Raw genomic sequence first — 11,361 nt, 5'->3', positions numbered from 1 at the left:
GGGGTGCAGATTTTAGTGTATGAGGGCCCTTTCTGTAGAGTATAAATTTAGAGACAAATATTTTTGCACACCATACTGTAATCTAATGGCCTTTGACCAGAACGTGGCACAGCACCAGCAGCACATACCACCACTCTGTATTGATTGAAAAATCCCGCTCTACTTTCCATTCTTCTTTTTTTCTGATGTCTAAAGCAAGGAAATAACAGGACACACAGGACAGGCATGTCAAACCAGGTAGAAAAGCCCAGAGATTCCAAACTGCTCTTATACGGCGCTTTTCTAGTCTTAACGACTACTCAAAGCACTGTTACATAGTACAGGAACCATTCACCATTCACATAAATTCACACAGCCACAGCCGCCCCTAATGACCTAGTTATTGATTGCTTATAAGAATAGAGTGGAAAGAAATGATGTACAATAATTTTAAAAATACATGGCCAAGAGCTGAAGAAAAAAAGCAGTACAAAACGCTGCATTGCAACAAACATTAATTTGCATTATCTGGCATTTGTGCTGCCAATTAAAGATAAGCTTGCTCATTGTTAAGACATTTGATATGTAAGTGAGACAGTCTTTGTTAAAATACCACTGATTAAATCTCAATAAGAAAAATAAGTTAATTAAGCATGTCAAGCTTTTACTCATTAATTCATAATCTTCACTTAACCAGGGCAATCCGCTTTTAATAATATTGTCCAAGCAACAGTTTTACAGAAAGTCCTTGGCACTTGGCATGCTGTGTAGATACAGATTGTGTTCTTTACATTTGATAAATGACGGATTTTTATAATTTCCATTCTTCCTGAAAGTACAGGACAACATCCATGTATTTTGAGATGGGCTTTACCACCTAGCACCATAACCTAACAAGGACTGTGTGATTTATTGTGAACACTCTCCATACTACTTTCTTTCTCAGTAATGCGCATTTCAACTTCAACTTCAACTTCAACTTTATTTATTTGTCATTTTATATGTACAGAGTGCATACAGAACGAAATTTCGTTGCATACAGCTTATAAATATTGCAATGCTATTCCAGGTGCAATGGAATACCTTTTCCGGATTATTTACAAATAGTTATACAGAAGTGCAGCAGTGATCAAAGTGTAAAACAGTGCAGGGGATGAACAGTGTGCAAATTGAAGAGTAAAAAAGAGAGGAACCGAAATGGCTAAAAGTTCAGCAGCATTTTAATACCCGATGGCGCTCACGTCATTTCAAGACGTGTCTAACCAGCAGGTGCTTTTCCAAGTTGTCACAAAGGCTGTCAACTATTGTGACATCCAATTACTCCTTCAGTGCCGGCTATTACAAAAGTACCTCAACTGTGGCATACCAGGTCACTCCATCCCTCCTCTGATTGGCTGATTTGGCCTGGTCTAGAGAGCAGGTTTTGCCGTCTAAAAAGAGACGCTGAGCACATCTGACAGGGATCACGAGTACGGTGTAACAGAATATGCTGTTTCTGATACTTTTCAGTTTTGCAGTTACAGGAAAAAGCTCTATGTACATGTGTCCAAGCATCTGTTTGTGTATGTGTGTGTGTGTATGTGTTTGACTGAGTACTCACAGTCCCTCAAGGTTCTCAGAAAACCAGTCGGTCAGTTACTGTATGTGTGTACCTACATGGAGGAGGGTCTGGCTACTCCACAGAGCAGTCCGGGATTGGACAAAAACAACCGGGTCTCACGTCAGTTCATGAAAAGGTTACGTAATTTAGATTTATTATGTTGTGTACATGTCACAATTTTCACATTCATTACGTGTACTTGTCACGATTTGGCTTTTCAATACTACTCACTACATTAATTGTTCTGTTATCACAAAATATGCTTCTCCTTGAAATATTTTACTTCAAAATTCATAATTAACACACGAAAAATAACAACACTAACATGATCTGTACACAAATCAATAGATTAATTAAAGTGACCATTTAAGGAAATGCCTTGAGACTGGGCTGGAAAAAAACGTGTTCTGGTGTATTGCCATTTCTTTAAACCAATCACAATCATCAAGGGCGGCCCTAAGCTCCACATGGAGCCGCTGCAAAATAGTTGTGTTAACTATAGTCCTCATAAATCCACCAGAGTTTAAAATTCCATCCCAAAGCCTCACTTGTGACGTTGGAGCACTGTGCAATGGCAAACAAAAGGCTTTATTTATCTATTTCAGGTAGTGATAATCCAATGGTTCTTTTTTTCTGGATTGTCTTTATTTCCATGCTAGCCTTGGAGATGAAAATACTGGTTTATACCATATCTGGGATACCAGACAAATGTTAACTAATATTAGAAACTTGCTGTAAAACTTGCTGGTTATGTACAGAGAGCCATGGCTGTTGGGTCAAGTACCATGTTTGCCATATAATGTTTACTATAGTTGTCACTTTTATCAATTTAACAAAACTTTACAGTAAAGTGCCTTGTGTCCTAATGCAACATTTTAAGGTAGCTTTCTTTACAAATTTATCACCCAACCTACTGTCAGTTTAATTTTGACAATTGAATTGCTTTTTTTTTGGCAAGGTTTCCTGTTAAGTTTGAATACAAGATTGATTCTTTAAGCTGTTATTACAGAAATGGCTGGAAAAAAAAAACCTCTGTAAAGTTGCAGACACTTTTCCACAGTCTGCAGTATTTCATAAACCCAGACAGTCAAACATGAGCAAATTAAATGCATATATGGCAAATTTATGCATTAAATGTCTCTTGACATCATGAATGTTAAATAAGTCCTTTCAACCTTCCTAGTCTTAATAGAGACTTTCTAGCCTACACAGTATTAGGTTGACAGTTTTGTCAATACACAACCCCCTTTCATCCAAATAATACAATTTTAAACCTCACTCCTCATATTGTCTTAGAGTCAAATAGACCCTTTTTCCTATGTTAATGTTTGTTTTAACTACCCAATTGTAATTACCCAGAATAACATGATTTATTCCACACAACGCTCTTTGGCAAGTACAAATCTCTTCTTTCATTAAATTTGGGGTGGTTTTGAAATAGTATTGAGTAAAAGTTGACATATTCCATCAACATCCATTCCTTTAATTTTAGTCTAAATAATTCCTAATTTCTGCTTTTCTAACTCAAACATTAGGTTTAATTTCCCATAAATGAGGTTTATTGACCATAAATTCCAAAAACAACTGTAAAACTAAAGCTAAGAAGTTACTCTTACGTAGTGTTAAATGTCAAAAAAAGTGACAAACATTGAAAAACATTGTTGAAAAAAGGGACAAAAATGTAAGAAAAAGTTAAAAACATTGATAAAAAGCGTCAATAAAAATGTTGATTTTCAGTTTTGACGGTAAGACAACACAAGGGTTAAAATGTATATGCTGAAGTTTTGAAGTCCAAATAACAGTGGCTAACCTAACCATTTCTTACGATCCGGATTGATAACAGCAGCGGTAATAGCAGCACATCAAAAGCAGATCAGTAAAGAAAAAAAGTGTTCTAGAATGGCTTTGTTACGTCAAACCAATGCCTATTTGTCTAGGACAGAATAAAGCTTATACAGTCAGTGTGTCCCCATAAAAGACAAGATCCTTTTCAATGCAAGTAGTTGAGGGAACAGTACAATCACTTGCAAACCTGTATTCCATCGATGGAAACCTTTTAAAATAAATGGTATGGTTAACATACTGTTGCCCGGACATAGAGGACCTTTTTTGGTTTGATACAATGTAGTAAAGTTATAAACCTCCTAGGGTCAGAAAAGAAAGACAAAACATCCATGACAGCAATGAGACAGTATTACCTGATGGAGAGGTCTACAAAATAATTGTACGAGATATTGCTGGGGACAATCTGGGCTCCCACAACATTAGAGGTTTTCTTGAACATGTTCTTGTAAGTAGGTACTTCTCTGAGATACCATGGAATTGAAAAAGAGACAGAGCCCCTGTCTTGCGCTTCCACCACAGCAGGGTTGTACAAACAGCCTTTTCAGTACCTTGAAGATGATTTAGTCCATAGTGGAGGTATCTGATTTTTTAATCAATGACCCATTTCCCATGTATGCCAGCAGGGTTTGCCTCATCTTGGCCTTGATTGGTTTTCCCTGATCTTTTATGTAATGTTCTACTGCTAACTCAGTTTCAATCTCAATCTTTGAATTTTTCCTTAATGTGCTCATATTATGCTCAATTTAAAGTTCATAATTGTATTTAGAAGTTGTTCCAGAATAGGTTTATGTGGTTTAATTTTCAGAAAGCACAACATATGTGTTGCACATTGCTGCAGCTCTCTTTTTACCCTTTGTGTTGAGCTCTCTGTTTTAGCTCCAGAGTGAGGCATTTGTTGGGAGTTGCACATGCGCAGTAAGTACTGCCAGCTTTCCATGCTAGCAGCTAGGTGTATCAACGTGTGTTACAATTTGATGCACGTATGTCACGGAAGTAAAGGCTGGACTACAATAGAGCTGGTTGTGAAGAGTGTTTTCTCTGAAAGATGGTAAGTCCCTTTGGGGTAGACTTTGGGCTTTTTCACTTTGTAAACCTATAAAGTGCACAAAAAAGACACAACACAATAAAGGGAAAAAGCCAAAAAGGATGAACACTTTAAATTGAACCAAAGGATCCATTACTTTGAGTATCTAGGTAACACTGCCAATGACCTTCCCCGCTCGAGAGTCCCAACATGAGCCTCCCTTTGAGGAGGTTAAAAGGGAAAAAAAAGATTTCTTAACACACCTCATAAAAAAGAAAATAAACACCTGGACAACAAACCGACACCATAGGTTTAGCTTTTTCCCAAAAACATCATGTCCTGTGTCGAAATATCCACCTGGAACGGTTGCGACATCCAGTCGAGTAGTTTCAGAGCTAAGAAATTGAAATATCTTCTAGATACTGACTTTGACATTTTACTTACTCAGGAGCTCAGACTGATCACTTCCAACGACGTCACCCATGTTTGTCATAGTTGGAACAAAGGACAGAGTATAATATCTATTGGGGAAAGTAAAGCCGATGGTGGTGGTATATTTTTTTAAACGAATGATGTTGTTGTAATACAAAGAAGAGACATAATTCCAGGTAGATTACTTATGATTGATTTTTATTATAGGGGTGAGAAATATGGTGGTATTAATGTGTACACTGCTCCGAAAAGAGTTAGAAAAACTCCATTATTTAAAAGACTTAGAGAGCTTTTGACAGTTGGCTACAAACTTGTTTTGTGTGGTGATTTGAATACAATTATTAACAAAAATGACATAGTTAGTCATTGTTAGTCATGTTTTTAAATTACAGTCTGAAGATAAGCTTTTAAAAGAAATATGTAACAAAACCTAATCAATAGATGTGTGTCGGAACATTTATCCTGTCAGGGTCCATTTCACCCGCTTTGACCTCAAGACAAAGACCGAATATATGCTTCTAATCACTTTAAAGTAATTCATTATGGTACAGTATTAAATGATTTCTCTGATCATCTTTAGTTAAAACTTTCTTGTCTTCTGAGTCCTCAGAAACCTGGAAGTTAAACACAGTGCCTGATGGACTCAGATTTATTAATAGATTTAAACAAGAAATACATAAAATCTTACAATAAAATGTCTAACTAAATATAATGTAGAATTATGGGAATTATTAAAACGAAGATTAAAAGATTTCTTCAGATTCAAATGTAGAGAAATAAACAAGATCAAATGTATATAATATAATGCTTTGATTGAACAATGTGTCAACTTAAAACAGACATATTATATAACACTTATAAACAAACAAATACAGATTATAGAGGTAATTTACCTTAAAGCTGGCCAACAGAAAATTCAAAGCAAATTTATTAAATCACTAAAAAAACAGGAAGATGTTGTAGTATTTGATGAAAAACAGAAAAGACAAGTGATCAGAGAATTATGTGCAGATGCATATCAACAAATAGAAATAGATACCGGCTGGAAAACATTTTTTTAGATAAGCTTCCCTCATACAGCTCTCTGGGGGGGAAACTTAAGAAAGGATGAAGTTATGCAGGCCATCAAACAACTTAATGTTAGTATAAGTCCCAGCCCTAATGGTCTTTCTGCAGAGTTTTATCAGTTAAATATTGATGATGTAACAAACGTTCTTACAGATATGTAATGAAGGTCTGAACAGAGGCTGGATGGGGGAAGCCTTTTATCAGGGTGTTATGTGTCTACTATGTAAGAAAAGTGATGAAGATAACATTGATAACTATAGATATCTGACTATAATGAACAACACTGATTACAAAATATTAGCCAAAGTGATTATGAATAAAATAAATGAAATTGTAGAGAAAGAACAAATGTGGGTCATAAAAGGCCGTTTAATGTGGGATAACCTCTGCACATTGAGAGAAATGATAAATAAGCCTGATTAAAAGATTGTGATTGTATTTCAAGAGACTATTTATGGGATGTAATGAAGTCTTATGGTTTTCCAGAAAGTTTCATTCATTTCATCAGATGTCTGTAGGTTAAATCTAGTGTGTGTAAATGGAAATGGTGTTAACAGAGCCCTTAAATGTAGAGGGTGGGGAGGGCTGTGAAACAGGGCGGCCCTCTGAGTGCTGCTGCATCCTGGCCATCAGCCCCCTGATTAAAACCATAAACTCTGATAGTCTCATACCTGGTACACACGTTGGGCTCGTGCCCAAATTTACTGCCATGGCACACGCAGATGATGTCACAGTTGTTATTAAAAATCCAATGGAGATGGACGTTTTAACTAATCATTTGAACTTAAATGAATTGGCTTCAAGTGCTAAATTAAATCATGATAAAATAGAGGGTGTCTGGATTGGAACAGTGTGTAAATTTGGTTTGGGGTACAACTACAGAAGTAACCAAAAGAGAAAGTATGTATAAAAGCGAAGAATATGAGGGCAGTAGAAATGGGAATAAGATTGCAAATTGCTTCTGCTAAAGAATATGTCAAAAATATGGAATGCTCTCTGGGTCGGGTACCGCTCCAAGTGGAGGAAAAGGAGAGGCAGCGCCAGACAAGGTCCAGAGTATTATTTTATTTAGGGTGATTTTATAAATTAATATGAACACCTTAAAATAGACTTATGGCCTTCCGTGTGAAATGTTTTTTTTTATTAATGATTAAAAATATGGTGTTTATATAAATTAAACGCTTAAACTATGACAAAGGAACCCAGTTCCTGAATTTTTTTTTAAATGAGAACCTTTCCGAGAGTATTTGTGATATGAGATTGCTGATGTCCGTAAACAGACTTCCAGTCAGAGCTGTTGCCTCTTGGAGTCGCTATGTAAAAACTAAAACATGTCCGATGAAGAGACACAACAGCATCTCTTGATGGACTGTTATAGAGCTAAAGAAGTCCGGGACAAATTAAATGTATGGTGTAATGTTTGATATATCGTATAAATCTGTAATTTACTGTATTATTGATAATAGTGTACTAGAGAAAAATAAGGAGTTGATTCAAATAATCATGGGTAGTGTGCTTCAAATTATGAAAGACCAGATGCTGTATGGCTTTACAACAGACTGTTACAAACAACAGAGAAGTGTGCAAACAAGTGCCAGTGGTAGTTATTGGCTCAAGCTCTGCTGGATAAGTAAGCAGCCTTGTGTTTTCTTCTCTAATGTTGATAAGTGTATCTCTGTCAAAGGCAATGCATACTCCAGTAACAAAGGCAAAAAGAAAAATCCAAACAAAATTGACCTAAATTCATGGGAGCCACTGGCCACAGCATCTTTGGGTGACCCCCAGGCCTTATTAGAAGGGAGCCGACCCATTGAGGGCTAGAACTCTTAAAAAAGATCAATACTTTTGACTTCAGACTATTTAGATGTCAATTTGTATGCAGTAGCAGACATAGACTGACCATGTCTTATTGGTCTAATGGCTGGAATCCATTTTAATTCACTACAAGCATGTGTGAGGACTGACACAGAAGCATCAGCGGCGATTATTTAGCTGACTTTAGCTAATTTTACCTGACTTTAGCCATAGTGTTTGAATCATACTGTATCTAGAGACTGAGATTGCATAAGGGGATTATGCTGTAGGAGTTATTTGATACGTTTCTGTAAAAACTCCTGCAAAAACTTTGAAACTGACAGGAACCAAAAGATAAATCTCACAAGAGGACCAAGCTGATGCTGGCTAAGATGACATGTCAACGTCAACCATTGACTGCAGCCGGTCTGTGTGCCGCTCAGGTGGGACAAAGACACCTGACGCTCGGTCTGTACTCCCTGTATCGACCACCCTCTCTCGGAGTGGATTTTTGGGATGAACATTCAGGAAATGATAGACAGGCTTCAACCCAGCCGTAAAAGCCTCAGCCTTTGCCTCAGAGCAGCTGGTCTCTCAACGTTGCCCAGCAGTCAGGGAGACAGCTGGTGCTGCTTCCCCTTGGGAGATGGCTGAAGCACCACCAACAACCCTTCTTATTTCATCAATAAAGGAATTACATTTTGTGTGGCCTCTGGAGTTTTTCCTCCCGCACTTTCTTAAGCTCAGGTTGGTTCGGATGTTAGCGATGTTAGCCATGTTGTGTCAGCTAATACGTTGAGGGGCCACACTCAGGTCAGACGGGACGTTCAGCCCTTTCTTCCTCGGGTGAGGAGAAGGAGGGCCCCAGTGTGTGCTGCCCGCTCTTCCTCGGCTAGTAGGGTGTTTGTGTCACATAGATTAAACTGAATGCTAATGCTACGTGGGTAACCGTGCTAATACGGGCAACAGTGCTTATGCACAGTATCTTTATGGATGAATTAGCTCTCAGCTCATTAGCTTATCTTAGACTAAACTGTGTGGACTGGAGCATGTGAAGGCATATAAATGTTTAAAAATTGTTAAATATTATTGTTTCTATGGAGATTGCCACTTATTAATCCCCTTAAGGGCTTTTCAGCAATCAACCATCACATCTTTTTGTGAAACATATAACGCTGTTTTAAAGTTTTTGTTGTGAAAACAAAATAAATAAAATGAAATCAAGGCATCGTGCAAGTTAGAGCTGCCTACCGACGTCACACTATCGACACCTGCCTGCAGTTACATCTCACAGCCAGAAAAAACCTAACTCAAACCTTCCAGACAACCACTTTAAGAGCATGGATAGAGCATTATCGCAAGGTTTATATTGTCACAATTGGGTTAACAATATAGGTGACTGAGAGAAAAAGAAAAATGAAACCGAATGCATCATGGTTAATAAAAATATATTATGCCATATTCATATGGAATTATTTCTGCAGTACTTTAGTGTACATTATTGTAATTTTAATGAAGCTTTGAAGACTTTTCCGTCTGACATCAGCAAGGTTTTCAAATCGATTTGCATAAAACCAAACACCCCAGACATGCAGGATTTAATGCATCCAAGATACTTAGCACACACAAAGAAAGCAGGTATGAGGTCACCACCGTATTGGTTAGAGAGTTCTAAGTAGAAACTCATGAAATATGGATGGTCTGTATTTCAGATGAGGAACAAGCAACACCAGGTGCCATTAATTTGTTCTGACAAAACTATCAATAGTGATAACAGCAGCTGCACAAACTATTCTCCTCATCTTTGCACAGTAGCCCTGTTATCTCAGAGAACTGCTTCCTCTGTTTTAAAAAGTAGGCCAGGAACCATGGAAACATGAATTTGTAATTGACTGGGCTCAATATTATAGCTGTAGGATGATGACATTCATATCTTTATCACATACTGTATATTTCAGGATGTCATGGATAAGATTACATCATATATAAATACTTTTGGAAATATGACTTGGCAAAAAAGGGTTTGTAATTGCACAACCTGCTTTGGAAAAGGTTGTAGTTTTGACTGTTTTCTCCGCTTAATTGAAAATGTGTACATCCATTAATAAACATTTCATCACTGCCACTTTATCTTCCCAATCATCTGATAAATCACTTGCTATCCCTGTTGAGCCTACCAGTTGTCCGCAGTGTGTCCCAGCCTTTGCCAATCACGTGATCCTCCTGCTTCTCATTAAACAATTATATATACCTGCCCAGTAGCCTATAGATGTTTGTCTATTGTGCTTCCTATATTGGTCCACCTTTGTAATCCTTCCCTTTCCATGGGATTTTGACCTCTGGTAGATTTTTGCGTCTGGCTGCCTAGTTGTTCCATCTTACTATACTTTGGCTCTGTTGACCTACCTTTTACCAAACTGTGTTCTTTTGGGGTGTTCTCTGAGACGGTAAGCGTACCTGACTCATTTCTGTTTCCTGTGCCTGTGTGTTGGTAGCGTGTTGGTAGCTCTGCTGCTCACTAAATACCAGTTCAGTTTGTTAGATTTGCTATTACAGTGGCTAACTGTCCGCTAAACATTTATTCTTATAGCAGTTCTGCCTAAGCACTCACATATCTTCTAATTTTTTTAGTGACTTTTGTTAAATAACAGCTGTTTTAACGCTTGGTAGCTAACGCTACCGTACTTTAGCTTAGCTGCTAGCGACTTTAGCCTAGCAGTTAGTTATGTCGGCCCCCTCTCCTCCTTTCTCCTGCTTGATGTGTGAGATGTTTAGTTACTCCTCTGCATTCTTTAACGGCAATGGCGTGTGTAACAAGTGTAGTTTATTTTAGGACATGGAGGCGAGGCTTAGTGAGTTATAAGTCCGTTTCCGCACCATGACAGATCAGTCGTTAGTTACTGTAGCTAACCCCCCCTCGGTAGTCGGCGCGGGCTGGCCTGAGTTAGCCTCTGGTAGCCGTCCCCCGGCATCTCCTGGGCAGTCAGGTCATAGTGCCTGGGTGACTGTGCGAGTACAAGGAAGAGACAGTCGTAAGCTTTCCAAGACGTCGGACCGCCACCAGCCTGTTAGCGTTTCTAACAGATTTTCCCCACTCAGCAACACACCCGCTGAGAAACCAACGACGTTGAGTCTTATCTGAAACTGTTGGCTAAGGATAAACGTAAATACAGCAAGATTGTTATCCACGTTGGCGTTAATGACTCCCGGTTACGGCAATCGGAGGTTACGAAGATTAATGTTGAATCGGTGTGTACATACGCGAAGTCAATGTCGGACACCGTAGTTTTCTCTGGACCACTGCCAAATCTCACCAGCGATGACATGTATAGCCGCATGTCGTCATTTTGCCGCTGGCTATCGAGGTGGTGTCCAGATAATGATGTGGGATTTGTGGATCACTGGCAATCTTTCTGGGGAAGACCTGGTCTGATTCGGAGAGACGGCATTCATCCCACTTTGGACGTAGCAGCTCTCATTTCTGGAAATCTTGACAGGTTTATTAGTGGACCTAATCCTTGACAATCCATAGTTGGGACCTGGAGGCAGAGTCCCAGTATAACACACTTCTCTGCTCCTTTATTCCAGGTGTTACCTAGTAAAAACCCCATAGTGACGG

The 11,361-nt window shown here is 38.4% G+C and overlaps 1 long non-coding RNA gene across 1 annotated transcript in view; it reads left to right on the top strand.

Annotated features, from left to right (window-relative positions):
- The first annotated feature begins 1,977 nt into the window (after nucleotides 1-1,977).
- The window catches only part of LOC117945354, a 17,267-nt gene continuing 7,883 nt past the window's right edge, over nucleotides 1,978-11,361 (top strand). Inside the window, exons 1-2 of the long non-coding RNA XR_004656781.1 lie at nucleotides 1,978-2,065; nucleotides 8,968-8,972. This is a non-coding gene — a long non-coding RNA (uncharacterized LOC117945354). The remainder of the gene's footprint in view (nucleotides 2,066-8,967; nucleotides 8,973-11,361) is intronic.

This window comes from Etheostoma cragini, chromosome 1, assembly GCF_013103735.1.
Source record: "Etheostoma cragini isolate CJK2018 chromosome 1, CSU_Ecrag_1.0, whole genome shotgun sequence".
NCBI lineage: Eukaryota > Metazoa > Chordata > Actinopteri > Perciformes > Percidae > Etheostoma > Etheostoma cragini.
This window is presented reverse-complemented; position numbering and strand designations above follow the sequence as displayed.